We start from the raw sequence: 24789 nt of genomic DNA on the forward strand, positions 1-24789 counted from the left end.
AGTGCGTTTGTCAGCTAAGGACCATGGGACTTGTAGGAACACACTGATTAGGGTCCAGCTGGCATACGCAATTAGGGTATATAAGTGTGATTACTGCCTATGGTCAAGTACACCTTGAAAAAGTCCTACAGGAGGACGAAACGCGTTGGTGAACTGTGGCTGTTATACACACTATCGCTGTGGACAGACGGTGAACGGAGGTCCGGGGAGCAGATGCCAGGAAATCAGTGTTGTCAATTTGTGCTGCAAGCGCTGTAAGGAACGGTTTAACGACCAGTTCCCACCATACCTGGTAATTATTCCATATGCATCCCTGTCTGGATATCTGAATTCCGTGACTGCACACAGCACTTTATCAATTATTGTGGATATAACTTTTCTATTGTTTTTATGATATTGTTTTTATGTCATGTTTTTATACATATATTTTATTCATTAAAAGGGGAGGGAAGCGTGTTAAAAACTTGATTCACCATTGCTTCTTTATTTCCTCTTTTTTATGATCTAAATTGGGGAGAGACACCCTGATTACCTTAAGTGGAGCGCCTGAGAGGTCACGTTTGTATTTTTGTTTTTGTGGTGATGGTGAAGGGTTTGTGAGGGACCCAGACGAACGAGTTCCACCCGGCAGCTCCAAGCACTGCGCCTGTGTATCACATTACTCACTCCTGTTGTTGCTATTGTAGCTCTAGGCATTTGCCTAGGGCGCCGGCACCTGGAGTGCGGCAGTTCGCCCTCACCCCCAGCATGGAGGGTTAGCGAACTGTGGTACCTGTGAAAAAACGTGCTTCTTCGGCAGCGCGCATAGCGCTAGTTATTTTCTATTCACTGTAGGGACCCCGCCGGCCGCGGCCAGCTTATACACAATAACAGCGCCGCAGGTTCCCCCGGAGGCACAGACACCCCTGCACGCACCAGCACTCAGCAGGGACGCCGGGGACGCAAGTTTTTTTACAGGTACCACCCCCCCGGCACCGGGGTGCCCCCACCCTGACTCGTCTGGGGCGCTCCGGTGCCTTGCATCGGCCCTGGCTGTAGTACAATGTATTGTGTCTTTTCTACCATGAGAACTGCTGCGGCTTCTGCACGCAAACAGGTTGGTAGTGCATTTGTATTGTGTCCAGCTGCACACTGAAGTAACCAACGGGTCAGTGTTTTCCACCATGAATTTGTGTCAACACGCCTAATGCAGTGTCCTGATTTTCAGTACAGTATAACTGAAAAGGCAAATTATAATTTGGCAAACCCAGAGCGGGTGCTGCTATTAAGAGATTCTTTATCTCTGTAAATGCTGCAATGGATTCAGGTGTGTGTTGTACTACCTGTGGTTTGTCTTGTGAGATTAACTTCTGTAATGGCAATGCAACAGAAGAAAACCCTGGAAGCCATTGCCTGAAAATTGTGCCATGCCCAGGAAAGCACGCACCTCCCTTTGTGTTGTTGACAATGAATATTTAAACATTAAGTTTATCCTCTGAGGATCTAGCTGTCTTATATCTGGGGGGGGGGGGGGGCTGCAGGATAGGTAGCGCTAGCAGCAGGGTATGGGTCCATGGCGGGAGCGTGGACCAGAGAGCATAGTCTGGGGGGAGCTGCAGGAGAGGTTGCAGTAGCTGCAGGGTCCGTGGCGGGGAGCAGCAGGAGAGCAAGGTCTAGGGTAGGGCTGCAGGAGAGGGATCCCCCAGTCTTTTTAATAGGATTCTTTCTATTCTCCCAATGCTCACTGCTACACTGGATCCTGTAGTGAGTGGGAGAATAGAAAAAAAAAACTATTCAAAAGCCTGGGCGGCCACTGACTGGCTGAAAGCTCAGCCAATCAGCGGTCACCCAGTTTTTTTAATAGGATTTTTTTCTATGCTCCCACTGCTCACCGCTACTGACACTGCTCTCCGGTCCCTGCCCCCTGCCATGGACCCGGACCTTGCCGCTACCGATCCCTCTCCTGCAGCCCCCCACCAGACCCTGCTCTCCTGCTGCTCCCCGGGTTTACATGTGATAATATGAGCCAATTTATCACATGTAAAAAATGGCACATCAAGTGCCAAATCTTAAAATCTTATCAAGCTCTCCCGGGGAGCTGCTGGGAGAGCTCAGGGGAAGTCAGGGCTGACTTGTCCTTAGGACAAGTCAGCCAAATGTATGAGGGCCCTTACACGATACTTATTATAAACTAATTTCCAGTTGCAGTCTGATAATTGCTGAGTGGGTTATTCATTTTTTGTACCAGTTACAATTTCTTTTCAAGCATAATCAGGATACAATTATACCTCTGTCTGTAACATAAGGGTGTTTGTTTAGTCTTTTAATCTTGTATTTATGCTGTGTGTATTTGTTACCATTTAAAAAAAAATAACTATTAAAAGTTACATTTTATTTAGGACTTGATACTTTTCACTAAACTTTTTTGATCAATACGCATATATACCTCTAGCGTGCCCCAACTAATTGGGTTTTTTTTCTCTGTATTAACCTATGATTTCCCTGACTCTGAGGAGCACCTCCAAACTCCTATAATGGAACACTGATGGTTGTCAGAGTATAAATTGAGGATTTGGATTAACCAAATTTATTCCACCTGATTATTATGATACAAATATTTACAATCATGGTGGAACATCCAGTGCGGGATCCAAACAATACCTTCCGTCATACAAATGGTGACAGATTATCTGATGTAAATATGGGTGAAAACCAGGGATCCAGTGACCATCAAGCAGTATGGTTCAGAATAAAGAAAGAGACCGACTCATCACACACAAAAATAAAGGTGTTAGATTTTAGGAAGGCTGATTTTGTAGAGATGGGAAACTCTGAAAGGGATTCTTTGGCAGAGTGGAGGAACTTGGAAGGAGTGCAGGAGAAGTGGAAAAAATAAAAATGTGCAATAGCAACAGAACTTTGTGTTAAAAGAGATAGTAGAAACACAAGGAAAATGAAGTCAGTGTGGTTTGCGAAAGAAGTAGCAAGTATTGTGAAAGCAAAAAAAAAAAAGTCCTTTAAGAAATATAAGCAGACGCAGTATAATGAAGTCAATAAGTTATATCTTGTTAGACAGAAGGAGCCTGAGAAGGTAATCAAATGTGCAAAAGCACAGGCTGAGGAGAAAATGGTCCAGTCAAGGGCGTAAACTTTTTTAGGTATATAAGTGAAAGGAGAAAAACAAAAAGTGGAGTAATTAGACTAAGACTAAAGACAGAGGCCCTTATTCAGATCTGTTTGCAGTACAAATTTGTGTGGAAAATGGGCAAAACCATGTGCACTGCAGGTGGGGCAGATGTAACATGTGCAGATAGAGTTACATTTGGGTGGGGTATGTTGAAACTGAAATCTGAATTGCAGTGTAAAATAATGCAGCCAGTATTTACCCTGCACAGAAACCCAAATCTAACTCTCTCTGCACATGTTACATCTGCCCCACCTGCAGTGCACATGGTTTTGCCCATTTTCCAAACAAATTTGTAATGCGATCAGATCTGAATAAAAGCCTGAGAGTGTAAGTCTTCTTGAGGGAGACAATGTAATAGCAGATCATATTATTAATTACTGTATTTCTGCTCAGTATTCAATGCTGAAAGAGAGGGGAAGGGGCCACAGTTAAGTTTCAAGTATAGTCAGAAAAATGAGGGAAAAACAAATGCATTTACAAAGGAGAAAGTCCTAACAGAACGTTCAAAACTGAAAGTGGATAAATCAATGGGACCAGATGGGATACATTCAAGGATACTAAAAGGTATCCTGGGCCTCCTCTAGCTAGGGGCCCCCTGTGGTTGGCATGTATTTTGAAAAAATATATAATATATATATATATATATATATATATATATATATTTTTAGCTAAAGGTTTTGTGCATGGGAGTGGGGTAGTTCTGCAGCTTCACCTATCTGCCAATGTGACAATGATTAAAGGCGCTGAGCATCGGGAGCCAAGGCACACTGATTGCACAAGTGTGCAGTGCATTACTGGGAGTTGACTAAGTCCCATGACACTTTGCACCAGAGGGCAGAGGCTGAGATGTTTGTGCTGAGCTCTGATTGGTGGAGCTCATTACATTCTTCTCAGGCCCATGGAGAACAGCAGCAGCAGCCTAGTCTTGGGAGGGTTTTTAATCAGAGGCAGCACTGGGACTGTGAGGTCTCCTACCGAGTAAGGTGCAGAGGGACAAACACAGGCTTTTCATGTGGTATGAATTTATGTGTATGTATGTGTATATATGTATATGTGTGTAAATATATCTCCCCTGCAGTTACCCATTGACCAAGTTTATACTGCCTTTATTCTGTGTTTTGACAGTGTAATATTCTCCCATGCAGTTTGCGGCCAGTAATGTCAAGTGCAAGGGGGCCCCCCCTGTCTAAAGTGCCCCGGGCCCCCCGAAGGCTTAATCTGGCACTGTAAATTATTCCACCAGTCAATAGCTACTGCAGTAATTCCAGAGGCCCGGAAAACAGTGAATGTAGCTCCACTGCACAAACGTGGAAGCAAGGAATAGGTAAGCAACTATCATCTAGTAAGCCTTACATCAGTATTAGGGAAATGGATGGAAACACTCATCAAATCAACTTGTAGAAACCAGTATGTATGTCAAAACCAGCAACTTACAGGATCCAAAACAGCATGGGTTTACTGGGAAGATCATGTCAAACATATCTTATTGACTTTTTTTGACTGGGTGACTAAAGTAGGTAGGGCTGTAGATGTAGCTTATCTAAACTTTAGTAAGGCTTTTGACACTGTCACACATCAGACTGTTAAATAAACTTGAAAGCTTGGGATTGGATTCTAAGATGGTTGAATGGATAAGATCTTGGTTGAAGGACAGAAAACAGAGAGGTGTAGTAAATGGAGTACAGGAGGGAAAGGTTACAAGTGGAGTACTAAGGGATCTGTACTTGGCCCAGTGCTTTTTAATATCTTAATTGGTGTTATAAATTAAACTGGAGGTAAAATGTTTATTTTTGTAGATGACACAAAGGTATGCAACAGGGTAGACACACCATTCGGGGTAAAAAAAATGATTGATGATCTAGGTAGATTAGAGGAATGGTCAAGAGCATGGCAACTACAGTTTAATGCCAAAAAGGCAAAATCATCACTTTGATAAAGCTGGCGTAGCCCAGTGAAACGCGTTGGTGGTACTGTGCTGTTATTGATCTGGGGAGACATCTGAATTTACACCTGCTCACTACTCTGACCACCGGGTCCCCACAATTTGGAAGTCATCAGGACATCTCCCTGTCCATTGGATACAATTGACCATGATGTTGTAGGTCAGGCTTACAACAAACAGCCACTCCCTCAATTGGTACACAGGAGTATTTATTGCCGCACAATTAGGACTCCATCTACTTTCTGGGATTATTATAGTGTGGACAGTGCAGGACACATTGATACCCCCATTTGGACTCATCTCCCCACGTGAGATCTGGCTACATAGCCAATTTATTGATACAACTCTTTTTTTATTGTTGTGTGTTTTTATGTTATTGTGCAATTTTTATATGTATATTTTTGTCATTTGCACTTACAGTAGGTGCATTCTAAATATTTAAAGATTGTCAACTTTTATCATTAAAATACATTCATTTTAAGTGGTATTTACTCATCATTAATAAGAGCGCTGCTAATTCTTTGTGTACAAACTTGTTTTTTTGTGGGGACTGACCATCCTCACCCCTGCAGCTGCTCCATTAAGCAAAGCAACGCTAATTAAGCGCTCTAGAAGGACAACACTTAGTGTTGACCCTTCAACTTTGTTCCAGGGCTGTAGATGTAGCTTATCTAAACTTTAGTAAGCCTTTTGACACTGTCACACATCAGACTGTTAAATAAACTTGAAAGCTTGGGATTGGATTCTAAAGCTGGGTACACATATATACAATCCAACCGTTTGGCCGACTGTACTCCCGTCGGACCGTCCACAAACAACAGCCGATCACGCGCGTACACACCTGTACAATTTTACTTGCGACGTCCGATGTACTCCCGTCCAAACAGTCGCAAGAAAAAGATTGTACCACCGTACACACTCTCTCGATTTGGGCTTTTGACACGATATATATGAACAAAATTATCATAATGGGCTGGGTTAAGGGCATACCAAAACAAAGAGGCGTGAGTACAGAACCTAAACAAAAGTGACGGGGTACGCGTCTACTAAACTTCAGTATAGAAATGCCGGACTGGTCCCGCAGTTAAATTTGAGAGGCACAAGCAGACAGACAATAGCCCTTAAAATGGCCAAGGATAATACAAGGCACAGTTGCTAATATTTCAATATGCATTACATAATGTGACACACACGGAGCACCAAACTTCTATAAAGCCGGGTATGCGACTAGTCAGTTTGCGGTAGTCACCCTGCCAAACTTCTATAAAGCCGGGTATGGGAGTATAGTCAGTTTGTGGTAGTCACCCTGTAGTCGCATACCCGGCTTTATAGCAGTTTGGCAGGGTGACTACCGCAAACTGACTAGTCGCAGACCTGGGTCAGCCCTGCCTTTCCTTGTTGATATATATATATCTATATATATATATATATATATATATATATATATATATATATATATATATATATATAGATATCTATAGATATATATATAGATATCTATATATATATATATATATATAGATATACATATCTATATAGATATATATCTATAGATATATATCTATATATCTATATATATATATATAGATATATATATATCTATATATATATCTATATATATAGATATATATCTATATATATATAGATCTATATAGATCTATCTATATAGCTTGGAGGGGGTAGAGGGGGGAAGCTGTCCCCGGGTGTTGTGGGGGTAGAGGGGGGAAGCTGTCCCCGGGTGCTGCGGGAGGAGGGGGGTCCCTGCGGCTACTGAGTGGAGATGGGGTACCTGTCAGCGGCCAGCCTGACACGGCGCTGCCACTGCTGTATCTCCCCCGCTGCTGTATCTCTTGCGGCGGATGGCGGTGTCGGCGGTCCCTCGGCGGTCAGTGTCGGCGGTCCCTCTGGCGCAGGGGAAAAGACCCTATGATTGCCGGCGCTGCTGTATCTCCCCCCCGGCGGCCGGTCCTTGCGGCGGATGGACAGTCAGTGTCGGCGGTCCCTCTGGCGCAGGGAAAATAGTACTATTTCTTTCCCCTGCGCCAGAGGGACCGCCGACACTGACTGTCCATCCGCCGCAAGGACCGGCCGCCGGGGGGAGATACAGCAGCGCCGGCAATCATAGGGTCTTTTCCCCTGCGCCAGAGGGACCGCCGACACTGACCGCCGACACCGCCATCCGCCGCAAGAGATACAGCAGCGGGGGAGATACAGCAGTGGCAGCGCCGTGTCAGGCTGGCCGCTGACAGGTACCCCATCTCCACTCAAAATAGGGTCTTTTCCCCTGCGCCAGAGGGACCGCCGACACTGACCGCCGACACCGCCATCCGCCGCAAGAGATACAGTAGTCACCCTGCCAAACTGCTATAAAGCCGGGTATGCGACTACAGGGTGACTACCGCAACTGTAACTATTGTAGTTCATTATTTCTATAAAGCCGGGTATGCAACTTGTCAGTTTGCGGTAGTCACCCTGTAGTCGCATACCCGGCTTTATAGCAGTTTGGTGCTCATTATGTGCATGGCGCCACTCCTCCATATACACGGTGCTGCTGCTCCCCATACACTGCACCACTTCTGCTCCTGTGACCCCCTTACACTGCGCCTCTCCTTCCTTGACCTGGGGCTCTTCCTCCTGTGCCTGCACTGAGTGGGGAGACGGTAGATGGTGCGCAGGGCATCCGCATAGAGGGACTATGAGCCTGTCAGTCTGGTCTCTAGATCAAGTCTAGCAACAGCGCTGGTAAGAAATTATGTACAGTATCTTTTTCAATATATTTTTGTACTTTGTATCTTTTTCAGTTCTGCTTATATCATGAATCTTTGATCTATTTTCTGGGCTGCTTGCCAGTTATACAATGTAACTGTTTTATGGTTAGTTCTTCATTGGTTAAGCTTCTTACTGGAGTTAGCAGAGTTTTATCGGAGAGCAATATTTTCTTATTTAAACAGGTAATTTGGGGCTGTATTCTGGTAGCTTCTCTCTTAAAAAGACCATGTGTGAAGTTATTTTGTTTCATATATTATTTCTTATTTGCATATAGGCAGTTTGATTTAAGGTGTACATGTGAATGCATTAATTCCTTCTTTAGTAATTAATCCTTTGTCTGGAATAATTTGGCATCCATACTCAGTCATATGCAAATCCTTGTGTGTCATTCAATTATTAATTCCCTTCACTGGTGTGATATGAGTGATTATTTGTTACACAACAGTTGTTTCCAGCTATTAATATCTGTGTCTAGCTCTGTACGGGCTTCCACAGTTTTTGGAGCATAACCCGTCTACATAGAACTTTAGTCACCCTGCCGATAGTCATATATATAAAAGTCAGCCGGCAGGGTGACTAAAGTTCTATGTAGACGGGTTATGCGTGTAAACTTTAGTCAGCCGGCAGCGCTGCTGCAGTCGCTCTCTCTGTGCCTGGATCTGGATGTGTCTGACTGGTACCAGTGCTGCAACCCCCTCTGGATCTAGTGGATCTTACTGACCGAGTCAAGGAGCAGCAGGTCCCCTGTGTGAGGCATGGTAGTGTCCCCTAGTCATGTATGTGCCAGGGATTCATACTGTAGCTGCAGGCGAAGTCGCGCGACCCGGGCTGTCCTGTCCCTCCATGCCTATGGGTACAGTGTTGCTGGTGGGTGCGTGGTGCAGCTGCAGAGCTACTGTGTGAGGAGTCAGAGTTCCAGGGCTGGTGCAGGTTGGGCTTTTGGGAGTCGGGATTTTACTGGGGTTCCCAAACGCTGCATGTGTCGTTCCCTTTGGAAATTGAAGTTGCTGCTGTTTGAGGTCCATTGAAATGAATCTCTCTGAAAGCTGGGCTGCAAACAAGATGAACCCCCCCTCCGCGCCGCTGGAGAAGACTGTAGTGCGCTGGGCGCATTATGTATCAGCCGTGGATGGGTTTAGCGGTAATTGTAATTGTGCTTGTAAAACAGTAATATTTCCACCCAGGGCCATTTTTAGCTATATAGAGGGGGCACGGGGCGACCTGCTGTATGCTGAGGGATAATTTAGGATGTTAGTGCAGCGGGCAGGACGATCCTGAATGCCTTTCCTGATGCTGTAAATCTACAGCTTCCCCTGCCGCTTCCTCCGTCTCAGGCTGTTAGGGAATTGGCAGATTTTTGGCTGATTTTATTAGAATTTTTTATGTAGACTGATATCCAGATTTTTGTATATTTATCTTTATTATGAGTCCACAATTGATTCTATTTGTGTCTGCGGCTAATGATCATTTAACCGCTGCTCTCTATATCTCTAAGCGGCTTCTTAAAGTTTAGACGCATAACCAGTCTATATGTGCTGTAGGAGAGATCATGCAGCTATGGAACACCCACATGGGCGTTCCAGCTTTGGCAGTATAGTCGCAAGGACGGCAGCATATCGATCGAACGTGCGTACACACTGCACTTTTGTTCCGATATGAGGCCGTCCTGTCGGATGAAAATTAAACTGCAAAGAACCTTCGACCGACCGAGTTTGGACGGACAAGACAGTTTTTTGCCGTTTATCGCTCGTACGGGACAGTGTACACACATATACAATTGAACGGCTGTCCGACCCAGAACGGAAGAACGGCCCGACAATTGTATATATGTGTACCCAGCTTAAGACGGTTGAATGGATAAGATCTTGGTTGAAGGACAGAAAACAGAGTGTTGTAGTAAATGGAGTACAGTCAAAGGAGGGAAAGGTTACAAGTGGAGTACTAAGGGATCTGTACTTGACCCAGTGCTTTTTAATATCTTAATTGGTGTTATTGCAAATAAATGAAACTGAGGGTAAAATGTTCATTTTTGCAGATGACACAAAGGTATGCAACAGGGTAGACACACCATTCGGGGTAAAAAAAATGATTGATGATCTAGGTAGATTAGAGGAATGGTCAAGAGCATGGCAACTACAGTTTAATGCCAAAAAAAGCAAAATCATGCACTTGGGTCTGAAAAATCCAAAGACTAAATATACAGTAGTATAAATGGCACTATAATCGAAACTACTGAGGAAGAGAGGGATCTAGGTGTCACTATTTCAGGGGAATTAAAGGCAGGTAGGCAATGTAACAAAGCAATGAAGAAGGAAAGTCATATGTTTGGTTGCAAAGGGAGAGGAATCAGCAGAAGAAAGAAAGAAGTAATAATGCCACTGTATAGATCATTTGGTATGACCTCATCTGGAGTACTGTGTTCAGTTCTGGAGGTCATATCCCCAGACGATATAAATACTGAGCCTGTACAAAGAAGGGCAACAAAAATGGTGCATAGCTTACCAGAGCTGGCCTTAGGCATAGGCAAATTAGGCAATTGCCTAGGGCATTTGGAATGCCTAGGGGCACCAGCAGCTTCTGCTGATTAAAATGATATGCAGCATATGAAATAGTGTATTCATGGAAATCGCTGTAACATAGCATTCCGTATGCAGGTACAGCCACAGTCGCACACAGAATATAGGCATGCCGCGTATCATTTTAATCATTGGAAGCTCCTTGTGTGTCCTGGTCACATAACAATGCAAATAAGGCACCCAACATTAGCAGAACTGGCCAGGAGCTGCATGGCCTATTGAGGCAAGATGTATGAGGAAACATCTGTATCTAAGCAGAGACAGAGGTCACAGTGTTTGTGGCTGTGCGAGTGCTGTATGCGGGTGGGTTGGTTGTGCAATAGTGTTCGGCATATTTGTAAGGGGCATTATGTGTGTTATGTATACATGCATTAATAATGTGCGACATGTGTAATAGGCATTATGTGTGTCGTGTATAAGGGCATTAATAATGTGCAACATATGTGTAAGAGGCATTATGTGTGTCATGTGTATAAGGGCATTAATGATGTGCAACATATGTGTAATGGGCATTATGTGTGTCATGTGTATAAGGGCATTAATAATGTGCAACATACAGTATGTGTAAGGGGCATTACAGTATGTGTGTCATTATGTGTATGAAGGGCATTAATGAAGGTTGGCATAATGTGTAGGGGCATTATGTTTATAAGGACATTAATAATGTGTGTCATGTGTAAGAGGCATTACTGTGTGGTATTATCAGGGGTGCCGAGTGAAATGGGTAGGGGGTACAAATTACCCAGGCCAAAGTCTGATGGAAGGGCCCAGTGGGCCCCCTCCCCTTAAGTGACAGCAGCAGCTGCAGCTCTTCTCCTCTGCCCAGCACACACTGCTTGGTGCTGGGTTGCAGTGTGGCCATGGAGGTGCTTAAAATACAAGATTTTATCAAGATTTTTTTTCTAACGGTATAATGTGAGGAGTAATGTATATAAGGTAAAGTGGAACTACTGTGTGATGTAACATGAATAAGGGACACCATCGCATGATCTAATGTGAATAAAGTTGCACTACTTTGTGGCATAATTTGAATTGGGGGTACTATCGTGTGGCCAAGAACACACCCCTGTTTGGGCTGTGCGCCGAATCTGTGCATGGTTTCTATTTAAAATATTGCGGGTAGAAGCATCAAAATGATGACTGCTATGATGAGGGTTGATGGTGCTTGGAAAGGGGAGCAGGGTCAGAGGCGGAACTAGTGGCGGTGCTAGGGGGCACCAGCCAGAATCTTGCCTAGGGCGTCATTTAGGCTAGGGCCGGCTCTGTGGCCTACAATACAAAACTTACCCGGAAAGACTAAAAGTTCTTAATATGTATAGTTAGAGCAGAGAAGGGAAAGGGGGACATGATAGAAACTTTCAAATATATCAAGGGTTTTAACAAGGTACAGGTGGGAGACATTCTTCACAGGAAGAGGAGCAACATAACACTAGGGCATGCACTGAAACTAGAGGGAGGAAGATTCCTGGGAAATTTGAGGAAAAATTCCTTCACAGAAAGGGTAGTGAATAAGTGGAATAGCCTCCCATCATAGGTGGTAGAGGCAAATACAGTAGAGCAATGTAAACATGCTTGGGATAGGCATATTGTTATTCTTACAAAGAAATAAGGATAAAGTATGGTTTGAAACAATATGTTTAAAAAAGGGGCAGACTAGATGGGCTAAGTGGTTCTTATCTGCGGTCAAATTCTATGTTTCTATTTCGTCAGCAGCATCCACCCCCCAAGTGGAGCAGGTGAGCTGTGGGGAGACCGCACATCCCCATGTGGAGTGAAGTGAGTGGTGCCCATGGCTGCATCTGCCCCCAATTGGAGCGGTGGGGTGGCAGCACACAGTGGTGTAACTATACATTTTGCACCCCCCTGCCAAAAAGTTTGTGTGTCCCCCCCCCCCCCCCCCCCCCCGGGCTCCTCTCCAGCGTGTTTCCCCAGCGTGTGATATGATGACATCACATGCATAACGGAGAAGCTGAAGCAGGAGAGAGGAAGAGAGACCAGCAGACACTGCTGCTTCCCATGGCTCCGACGCATCCCAGGCCACCCTAACACACCCATCATCCCCACCCGGCTCTGCGTACAGTCAATTGAAGCAATGGGGGGATTTGTCGTCTCTGCCATGGCCATACCCGAGCTGCGGCTGACTCGCCTCCAGTGCTTAGTCAGTTGGCAGTGGCAGGCAGTAGCATGTCAGTGCATCGAGCAGGTGCAGGCGCCCACACAGACCACCCTGCTGCTTGCTTCCCCTAACAGCAGCTGGGGCTGCCTTACAGTAGTTACGCCACTGGCTGCCAATCCCCCCTGTGGATCCAGGTGAGTGTCACCTGCACCCTCCCCCATGGAGCAGGTCGGTGGCTGCATCCACTCCCCCCACACCCTGTGCACCGTTCCTGTGTGGGCGCATTGTTACGCCCCTAGCTACAGCCATTTATTGTTAAAATTTAGAGACATTTTGCTCCATCAATTACATTAGCAGGTTATTATCAAATATATTGTTGTTTCCTTTATGCACTGCAGGTATCTAGATCCATTTTAGTGTCCTATTCTTCATTTTTAATATACTGTACATATTTCCAACTCATTGCTTTGGATCTGTAACTAATGACAATACACAGTGCACTAACTTGCAAGAAATTTATTGATTAAACAAATCACTCAGGAAATAAAGCAAAAATCAAGATTTCTCAAAAACTTGGGCGATCCAATGAGAATGAGAGTTCAGAAGACTATTAATATTTGTTTGCAAAGATTCAGAATCAATTTTCTCCTTTGGAAGCAGATGTGCTTCAGATTGAATCATGTGACTCTGCAAAACAACATATAACAATATAAATACATTTAGAAACATAGGGATTATTTTAGATTTGAGTGGTGTGTGTTCAAACTGAAATCTAAATTGCAGTGTAAAAATAAATCTGCCTGTATTTATCCATCCAATGTGCAGCCTCCTTTGTTTGGGCTCCCTCCTCTCTGCTGGCCACTGTGTTGTGCCACCCAGTGTAATAAAGTCTGAGCACTAGAGCACTCAGATTCTGCGCATGCGCAGACCCCCAGAATATTGGCACTTTGGCCATTTCTCCAGCAATTCCGTCAGCACCATGGCCTTCATCACGGGACTCCTGAGGGTAAGTATTAACAAAATGGGTGAAGTTTTGGTCCCCCTGGGACCCAGGGGCTTGTGAGCACGCGAACATTGCACACGTTATAAATATGCCACTGGTTACCACATAAAATGTGATGAACACAAACTAGATATATAATTAAAGCAGCTCACAGTAGCTTACATTTAAATGCATTGAGGGCCTGATTCAGACATGACCGCTAATTAGAGAATTCACAGATTGAGACATTATTGAATGCTACGCTTGTGTACTGTTCATAAACACAAAAGGAGCTGCAGAATGATTGACTGGAAGCGAGAGTCTGGGGGTGAATGGATTACCATTAGCAAACTTTTCACAATTCTTTTGCAATTTAGCAAAGGGCATTGTTTCTTTCTGTCTGGGTGGAGGTTTTTACTTTGCAGTGTACTGAGATATTCTAAGATTAGAGTCAGGTCTTAATCAGGCCTTTAGTTTCCTAGCTGTGGATGTAATAGAAACAGATATCCACAATCCCAGGATGCAGTAGCGCACGCAGGGGGGGTTTCTGAGTACCCAGAACCCCCCCCCCCCCGGAGTCTCCAGGCCCTAGGCTGAAAGCTGAGGGTCCCCTCTTTCCATGGGTACAATAAATTAAAAAATCAGCCCTTGGGAACCGGAGATATCTGACTTCAAAGCAGTGGTCCCTATCCAAGCCTGTTAATTGCTCTTCCCAGTCAGATATTTCAAGTTCTGTCCGACGTAGAGTTTTTCTGAGGATATATTCCAAAAGCAGGGACTCTTCCCCTTTCATGAATACTAGTATCTTGTCTCTATTTTGTTCAGAACCAGAGATATCAGCCTTCTAGCAGCTGGTTACTACTCCAGCTCCACACACCTGGTATGTAGTTTTATATCCTCGTTGGCAGATTGCTCTGCTTCCTGAACTTTGATCCCCTAGACCCAGTACCACTTGGTAGGTGGGATCCTCTAGTTTTTATTTCCATTAAAATCTAAGAAATCTGCAGTCAAGCAAGCTGTCCTCCCACTAGAAAATTATGAATAATAAGTCCACTCCACTATACACCCCTCCTCTGCGTATTAAACATCCTCTACCACCCTGGAAGGTATGTATCAGGGCCCCTTCATTCAGCCAAATGCCGCCTTCTCCCACCCCATCTCCCACCATCTGTGCAGTAAAGGGGTAATTAGTGGAAATTACTGATCCAGGCCCTACATGCTGAGCGGTTAATATAATACCCCCTCAAAGCTTCCCCCACCCCTACCGCTGGAGGATCAGTAGGTGCCCCAATACATTGCTATGCCCAGGGGTCTACACTGCTGTTAACTCCCCTGTATGTATATATATATATATATATATATATATATATGTATATATTTATATATATATATATATATATATATATATGTGTGTTTGTATATATGTTTTTTATTTTATTATTATTATTTATATACATTTGGTCTATCTATAATACTTTAACTGACCCGGCATATACTGGGTCATCTAAGTGTCTATCTCCGTGCTTTGCTCCACCCCTCTGGAAACCCCCTTCTGAAAATCCTGCGTTTGCCACTGGGATGCAATGCGTCACTCAGCCCCGCCCCCTTGGCACATGACATGCTACAGTTGTACTTATTTCCTCCCTTGATCAGTGCAGCATTTTGTTAATTTTGTATCTACAAGTGGGAAAGCTTAGATGGGCATTAAACACACTTCAGTGAGAAAACTATGAAAGCTCTTCCAATCTGTGCCTGGTTGGATTATTTTGCTGCACCTGCGGATTAGATCTAGTCATGGCTGCTCAGAAGAGTAATGCAGGGTACACGCCAAAATGATTTGGGCTCAATTCACCCCTAAAGATACAATCCCTACCGATTTTATGTAGATAGGGCATGTTTTGGGGCCAATCAGATCCGATTCCGATCTGATGCGCAGCCCCGCAGGTCGTTTTGTCATTTTACAGATCCTACCTGCAGCAGTGTTCACATTCCCAGCATCCACCACTGGCCCACTGCTGCCACAGCCGGGAACACCAGTCACCTGAGCCCTGACACTGATTGGTTAATACTATGATCTTCTAGAAGGTGGTAAATAAATAAAAAGAAGATTCTGATTGATTGCCCATAGCAACATTCCATGTGAAATAGAATTCTTATCTTAGTAAATTTCCCCAATGTATGTACCCAGTGATGTCACCTCTATTGGTTGCATCATCAAGTGCACACACACTTGCCTTTACTGACAGCAATGGGCCATGGACGGAGGCCTTGGTGCATTTCATAGTATGTCCTCTAATGTACCACATATACGGACAATGGAGGATATTGCTGATAATATGTGGGAGCAGGTGTCAGCAGGAACATAGGACCTTATTCAGGTCCGCTCTCACCCCCGCTGTTTTTACTTTGCGCATGCGCATTTGCATGTGTTTGGTGTGTGTGGCCACAGCGAACATAATGTTCGCTGGGTGCACGCACCCAATCTTGTGGGCGGTGTGCGGGGGTTGTTGCGGCAGGGCAGCCCTATTACCATATGGGAATGCCCAGCATTTCATGGTCAATCCCATGATAATGGGCCAATGGTGTGAGGGGCGACCATCTGACATCAACAGATGTCTGCTGCCCACCCTCTTCCTACAGAATGTGCACGCAGATCTAAGGTTGCTCTGAGCAACCTTAGATCTGCGTGCACTTTCCACATCATTCGATGGTTGCCGACCATCAAATGATGTGGGAGTTACCCCACAGGCTGCGAATGGATGTTTTACATAAACACACGCTGCAAATGGGTGGTGGCCAAGCCACCATTCACAAGGCGGGGTATGGTGGACCCCCATAGTTCCTTATTCAGGTAGCAGATTCTGCTACTGGTAGCGATTGCATGCTGGGGGTCATGCAGGACAATGCATGGCCACCCAGCATGCTGAGGACACCTAGCGATTTGATTGTAATCTAATTTTGATTGCATTACATTAATTATCACCATCATAGCAATAAGGGTGTACACTACATTTACATCTTGGCTGCGGGATGTGATTGCACTATGAAATCTGTGCAAATGCTGTGCGGCTGCAGCGCATACAGTACGTGATACACCAAGAATCACTAGATGAATGTAAGGTGTATGTGCAGGGCTGCAAGTATGTCAGTGCGGGCAATTGATGTGTTATAACAGGATGAATAAACTTATTAAAAATGATTTGTATTTGTTCCACTTTTTAAGAATTATAATGGACATACTGTATTTATGATAAAGGACCTTATTGCCAGATAACCGGGCATTTCATTTGGCAATTTGGGCATTCACATTAACACAAAAGGGTTAGTATCAGTGATAGCATTGTTCCTGCTGGAGATAACCCACATTTGCATGGGGAAGCCTATGTCACATATTTATACCTGTTCTGTTGTCATCAGATCAGTTTGTCTAGAACATAATAATATTTTCTTACTCTGTCGCTGGTGCATACGACACACATTTTGGCCAGCCATTACTGTAAGCTAACCCCTCTCACTGTAGGCCAGTACTGTCAGGACAGCAGAATACCTCCCAACTGTCCCGCTTATCACGGGAACGTCAGGTTTTTTTGGGAAGTTCCTGCGTCCCTCCCACGGACGGCAGTGTCCCGCGGGGGGCAGTTGGGAGTCACCCTGAATAACCGCCTTGCACATGCGCACAGCATCTATTTCTGCAACTGTAGGGGCTGGGGGCATAGCCAGCAGCTCATGTAGCTGCTGGGCATGCCCCCTCACCGGCAAAAATGGGAATGTGGCCTCGCAGGAGTCGCAAGCATAGGCCATGCTCCCTTTCATTAGGCCCATCCCCCAATATGTTTGCAAGTCTGCGGCATGAATATGAGTTTCCCTCCTCCGGAGGGATCAAAGTTGGGAGGTATGCAGCAGAGTGTTGCCCAGCTGCCCTGCTGATGTGTTCTGGTTACATTGCAGTGAAGAAAGAAAATAATCTGTATGACCACAATAGTGCTCTAAATAATAACCTGTTCTCAGATGTGTGATTACTCCAGCAGTAATGGATTATGTTAATTTATAATTAATACAGTATATTACTATCCTATACGTAACTCACTTACCAAATACCAATGGATGGAATCCCAGGAAGGCCATTAAGACCCTTAGTCAGCTTAAATGAAATAAATAGAATAGTATTGTTATTAGCAGTTTACTTAAAAGTGTCAAAAAGTGCACAATTGTATATGAGTGTTCTTGCATTTTATCAGGCTAAATAGAGCATCTACATAGGACTTTTCTATTTTTTAATGTAATTTTTGCGGATTTTTATTAGATTAATAACTGAATGCCAAGGACAATTAAAATTTGTGACTAAGACTATCTTTAGCTGCACTAAAATCCCAGTCTGAGGAGTAGGTAACTTGTCAAACAGCTGGAAACTGGTGCATGCAGCCGGAACAACATGATAACCAGCAGCTGGCTATGGAGTTGCAACAATGAAGTTACCCCTAAATAATCAGATTCATGGGCAGCCAGCACCATAAGGGGATGTGTTCTCTGATGGCAGCTAAGGGCATAGAAGCATAAATTCATCCAAATCGACTGGAAGCAAGTTGGACTTTGGTGGTTCCCTCCCCCCTAAACAATAAAGGGCTTCTATACATGCAGCCCCTTCAGGGGGGATTGGTACTAAATCCCGTTGGTCGGAATCCCGGTTTTCAAAATCCCGACGCCGGATTCCCGACCGTCACAATCCTGACAAGGGGGGACCCCCTGCACTCGCCACGCAGGGGGTCCGGTGCCTTGCTGCACTCTGCACACTAATTCATTCTCCCTCTATGGGTGTCGTGGGCACCGACAGAGGGAGAAAGTGTCGGGATTTCGACTGTCGGGATTCAGGTGTCTGGATTTTTAATGCGGGATTCTGACCACCGGGATTGTAACGGCATCCCCTTCAGGGCTTGGAGCCTGGAGGCTGGTGCCTCCATTGCCTCAAGGTGTTACGCCTCTGTGTAGGCACAGTTCTAGGCTTACATATGGGGATGCAGAAGTCACTTTTCTGATATAATTCTCACTAACATTTCACTACTATTTTGGAAATTTTTAAAACCATTTTATATTAGTTTTATTTGTCAGAGATCTCTGTCTGTAGATTGTCTAATGCTACTCATATTATTGGCAGGATGTAATAGTGTCTGAGTTCACCGGAGTTATGGGATGCTATCAAAGTCATTAGCCAGGTATCCTGCACCTCCAGGAAACTCAGACACTATTACATCCCTAACTATATATAACGATAGATAGATAGATAGATAGATAGATAGATAGATAGATAGATAGATAGATAGATAGATAGATAGATAGATAGATAGATAAGAAGAATGGTTGTGTCACTCCAGGGGACTTTGGACATTTTTTTATATTTCAATAAGCAGCATTACATGACAATAGGTCGACATTTCGATACACTCAAGTATCTTTATCTAGACTTCATGTGCAACTGCCAGATAAATCCATTGTTGGCACCCTGGGCAGCTGTTATTTGAATTTCTGAGTGCTGGTTCGCTTGTTCTTGTTTATATATATATATATATATATATATATATATATATATATATATATATATATATATGTGTGTTAAAATTACTAGTAAATATTTTCCAATTTCATGTAGTATTTAACACTTACCAGTACACATAAAAGGCCCCCTGTAACTCCATTTGCAGCGGTTCCTAAATTGTCAATTGGCGTATCCAGATTTACACCTAGTTCAGTCAGCAGTTTTCTCTGAAATAAAATAATTCTATATGTTTTATTGCAACATATACTGAGCTAAACAAATGACCTCAATGGTGTAGCTACATATGTGGCTTTTGTGCGGGAGATGCAGTCTTAGAAGTTGGCCAACATGTTTTGTCGCTTAGGACTTCATCAGGGGGTGGGGACAAACTGGATGGTGCTGGTATTTATCAAAAGGGCAGACCTACATCACTTCCTGTATGTTTTAACCGGGATTAAATATATATAAACGTATATGGCTATGTCAGACATATTTCTCTGTAGTGAATGGATAGTTTAAAGTTTAAACAATTAAGTGTTACCACATTTATACTGTTTAGAACTAGTGAAGGAATGTTGGAAATACGTGATAATAGGCATCCAAACTGCGGGCGAGTGGTGAAAAAATCTGCCGATACACACATATATAGAATATAATAAAACATGTGCACATACATATACATATATGCCTGCAGCCCTTGACGGGGGCTGCAGGCTTAAATGCATTGATCAATTCATGAACCAAATCTCCACTATTTATTATCAGTTAATTTAGTGTGTGCAGAGCCCATCCAATGTCTATATATATATATATATATATATATATATATATATATATATATATATATACAGTATACACATATTCTATATGTTTATAAATATATGTATATATATACAGTATGTATATGTTTTATTATATTCTATATACAGTATGTGTGTAACAGCAGATTTTTTTCACCATTTATAGAGATTTATTCATTGCCCCTGATGAAGCCCTGAGGGACGAAACGCATTGGGCTGTGGATTGATCTTTTAAGTGACACCTGTGAAAACGCTGATGAATCTATACATAATGGTTCTTCAAACTGTGGCCCTCCAGATGTTGTGAAGCTACATGTTCCAACATGCATTGCCGCGTTTTTTCCTATAAGAGCATGCCAAAACTGTCAGGGCATGCTGGGACATGTAGTTCAACAACATCTGGAGGGCCACAGTTTGAAGACCCATGCTATACATATTGGAAAAAATCTAATAAATGTCCATTTGTTTTTACAAATCATTGATGTATTTGAATTTAAGAGTCACCTTTTTAAGGATTGGTATTGGTGATACAGCGCACTTCTATTCTGTTCTATTAATGTTCACATTACTCGTTGCCTTGCTGCTCCTTCCACTGGAACCACAAATGATGCAACCAGGCCATGAAACTGCTAGAGGCTGGGTATGGCACCTTCACCTGGGGCTGAACAAGCTTCCCCAAACACCAGCTGATCCAATTTCCCTTCACAGCCATCCCCAACCAGCGTTGGCGACATAATCCAATCTCAGCCATTAATAGCCCATGAGACTTTAAGGGCGGAATTCCTTATCCGTAGATACAACCACGTAGAAGGGGATACATATATTATTCCATCGGTGGTGATCTGGCCCTCAACCCCCCTGCCTAACCTCATTCCACTCTGCTTGAACCAAAGCCCCAGCACCACAGCCTGGAAAACCCTGAACCCCTGTTCTAATTGCCAAATCTGCCCTCCCTGCAATGTAAACAGAGCCGGCCCTAGCCTAAATGATGCCCTAGGCAAGATTTTAGCTGGTGACCCGTAGCACCGCCACTAGTTCAGCCTCTGACCCTGCTCCCCTTTCCCAGCACCATCAACCCTCATCATAGCAGTCATCATTTTGGTGCTCCTACTTGCAATATTTTAAATAGAAACAGTGCACACATTTGGTTCCCAGCCCAAACAGGGGTGCGTTCTTGCTGGGAAGGGGCATGGCCACACAATAGTACCCCCAATTCAAATTATGCCACACTGTAGTGCAACTTTATTCACATTATATCATGCAATGGTGTCCCTTATTCACTTTACATCACACAATAGTACCACTTTACCTTATATACATTACTCCTCATATTATTCACATTATACCCTTAGAAAAAAATCCTAAAAATATTGTATTTTAAGCACCTCCATGGCCACACTGCAACCCAGCACAAAGCAGTGTATGCTGGGCATAGGAGAAGAGCTGCAGCTGCTGCTGTCACTTAAGGGGAGGGGGCCCGGGGCCCCCACTGGGCCCTTCCATCAGACTTTGGCCTGGGTAATTTGCCCCTTTCTCTCAACACCCCTGATAATACCACCCAGTACATGACACACATTATTAATGTCCTTTTAACCATAATGCCCCTTACACATTATGCCAACCTTTATTATGCCCTTCATACACATAATGACATATATAATGCCCCTTACACGTATGTTGCACATTATTAATGCCCTTATTCACATGACACACATAATGCTCATTACACATATGTTGCACATTATTAATGCCTTTATACATGACACACATAATGCCCCTTACTCATATGCTGAACACTATTGCACAACCAATCCACCCGCAGACAGCACTCGCACAGCCACTAACACTGTGACCTCTGCCTCTGCTTGGATACAGATGTTTCCTTAAACATCTTGTCTCAATAGGCCATGCAGCTCCTGGCCAGTTCTGCTAACGTTGGGTGCCTTTTTTGCTGAAAATTCATCTTATTTGCATTGTTATGTGACCAGTGCACACAAGGAGCTTCCGATGATTAAAATGATATGTGGCATGCCTATATTCTGTGTGCGACTGTGGCTGTACCTGCATACGGAATGCTATGTTACAGTGATTTCCATAATTACACTATTTCATATGCAGATACAGCCTCACTCACACACATAATATAGGCATGCTGCATATCATTTTAATCAGCAGAAGCTGCTGGTGCCCCTAGGCATTCCAAATGCCCTAGGCAATTGCATAGTTTGCCTATGCCTAAGGCAGGATCTGAATGTAAACCACCCCCTCCCACATCCTAACTCTAGTTCCTCCACTAGTGGCAATACCTAACCCCCCCAGCTTTCCCTGGCCAACCACTCCTGCTCCGCTCCCCACATACTCACCAATCGGGATGCTTGGTTATTTATGCAGTGACAGCTTGGGCAGCCTGTTTTAGCAGGCTGTTAACTTCTAACTGTAACGCCTTAAGCCAAGCTGGTAATTCAACCCTAATATCCTATCCCTTAAACCCTAATCCTATACACCAATCTAATTGTAATACCCCAACACAAAATGCTAAATTATCAGGTGGTAGCTGTGTAACCTACAAGATGGCGTGTCCGCAGGGTATTTTGGCCATGGGGAGTCGAGGGGTGTTGGGCTGACAGATTGTCTAGGGTGCTGAGAAACCTTGCACCGGCCGTGGTAGTAGTACACATCGCTGTAGGAAATGTTTGGTTTCTTGGCAATTTCTCACATAGAATAACCTTCATTTCTAAGAACAAGAGTAGACTGTCGAGTTTCACATGAAAGTTCTCTTTTTTGGCCATTTTGTGAGTATAATCGAACCCACCAATGTTAGATTCTCAACTAGCTAAAAGGAAGGCCAGTTTTATAGCTTCTCCAACCAATAAACCCATTTTCAGCTGTGCATAACATAGTTGCACAAGAGTTTTAATAGGTTTTATAATCATTCATTAGTCTTCTAAAGTGATTAGCAAACATCGTACTAATAGAACACTGGAGTGATGAATGTTGGAAATGGGCCTATATACACCTACAGATGGAGCCTTCTTCAACTAGCCTTCTCTGGGTAGCCATGGGGAGCCATAGCTCACCAAGGCCTATTGTTCTCAGCTGAAATACAATGCATAGATCAATACAGTAGGGGATTAGCAGAGGATTAAGTCTGACAGCTTTGGCTCATTTAATCCTATTAAAGGGCTAGATGAGGATGGCTCTATCTGCATGTTGACATTCCTTTAAAAAAACAGATGTTTGCAGCTAGTATAGTTATTATTATTATTAATAATAATAATAATAATAATAATAATAATAATAACAACAATGTATGGAGTGTATTTCCCATTAATTTAAAGTTATCTACATGAAGAAAACAGTGCTTTTCTTACAAAAATAAGGATATTTTGTGTGTGTGCTGAGCAGCACTGTGTGCTAAGCGATTTGAGCAATTTAGCATAGCTCAGATCACTCAGCACACTCACTATGTGTGTAGGACCTATTAGAAACGAATATCATGAGCATAACATCAGATTACATCCCTATGTTATTACATGAAAATGTAACTAAAACTACAGTATGTTGTGTTATAGTGTAGCACCAATAGATGATATTTGTTAATATATATAAAGCACGCACATATTCCAGAGCACTTACCGCAGCAGGTACCAAACCGTTCTGTACTAGTTTCAAAACTGCATCTGAATTGTCACCATTTACTCCACTCTGAAAAATTAAATTGTTTGTTATACAGTGCAGTAAATCGTATTGCAGATACAACAATTTTTCCCGATACAAATTTGTATTTTAAATTCCACTTCGTATTTTTAAATACACATTCCTATTGGCTGCAGTGTTAAAAAAAAAGAAAAAGAAATAAAAAGAAATAATTAAAAAAACGGCGTGGGGTCCCCCCTGCGGCCATATCCAGCCCCAATAAACAAAAAAAGGGTGTTGCACACACAGCGCTCAATGTATAACCTTAAAACACAATAGTAATAAGCAGAGATATCACCATTTTTTTCCAAATAGATTTTGCATTGGAGATTTCTCAATCCAGTGATAATATCTGAAAAGATAACCACCAATTCTCACATAGTATGTGAGTAGGTGGAATAGAGGAAAATCATAGTGCAGATTATCTTTGGTTAAAAAGAAGTTTTAATACAAGTCCGCACTTACAACAAGTAGACTTTTTCACAGCATATATGATATAACCCTCGGGCAAAGCTGCTAGTACTGTTGTACTTGCCCGAGGGTTTTATCATATATGCTGTGAAAAAGTCTACTTGTTGTAAGTGCGGACTTGGTACTTATGTAGTAACTGGGCTGCCGATTTCTAAATCGGGTCGGATCGGGAGATCGCATCGCATCGCATGCGACCATGCGATTCGATGCGATGCGATGCGATGCGATGACCCGATTTTTCCATAGGAATCAATGTTAAAATGGACTGAGTCCATTTTAACATGGAATTCAATGGGAAAAATGGGTCCTTTTCATACCCCTACTATCCAAGTGGGCATGGAGTTGGATATAAACCTGTGGCGAGCGTAGCGAGCCACCGAGCCCGAAGCGTGGCGAGCGAAGCGAGCCCCGCGAGGGGACGAATACCGTCCCCTCGCGGGGCTCGCTTCGCTCGCCACGCTTCGGGCTCGGTGGCTCGCTACGCTCGCCACAGGTTTATATCCAACTCCATGCCCACTTGGATAGTAGGGGTATGAAAAGGACCCATTTTTCCATAGGAATCATTTTAACATTGATTCCTATGGAAAAATCGGGTCATCGCATCCGATATCGGATGCGATGCGATGCGATGCGATATCGCATCGCATCGCATCTGATTGTATGCCTTAACTTAAGGCATACAATCAAAAAATCGGCAGCCCAGTTACTACATAAGTACCGCGGACTTGTATTAAAACTTCT

The 24789-nt window shown here is 43.6% G+C and overlaps 1 long non-coding RNA gene across 1 annotated transcript; it reads right to left on the minus strand.

Annotated features, from left to right (window-relative positions):
• Positions 1-13112: 13112 nt before the first annotated feature.
• LOC146056616 (uncharacterized) lies at positions 13113-23587 on the minus strand. Its single transcript, XR_014469373.1, has 4 exons — positions 23518-23587; positions 19210-19308; positions 17643-17692; positions 13113-13256 (listed from the first exon to the last, which is right to left on the minus strand). It is a non-coding gene; the product is annotated as an uncharacterized LOC146056616 (long non-coding RNA).
• Positions 23588-24789: the final 1202 nt, after the last annotated feature.

The sequence above is a fragment of the Crinia signifera genome, unplaced genomic scaffold (genome assembly GCF_055691185.1).
Source record: "Crinia signifera unplaced genomic scaffold, ASM5569118v1 HAP2_SCAFFOLD_86, whole genome shotgun sequence".
In the NCBI taxonomy this organism is placed as follows: Eukaryota; Metazoa; Chordata; class Amphibia; order Anura; family Myobatrachidae; genus Crinia; species Crinia signifera.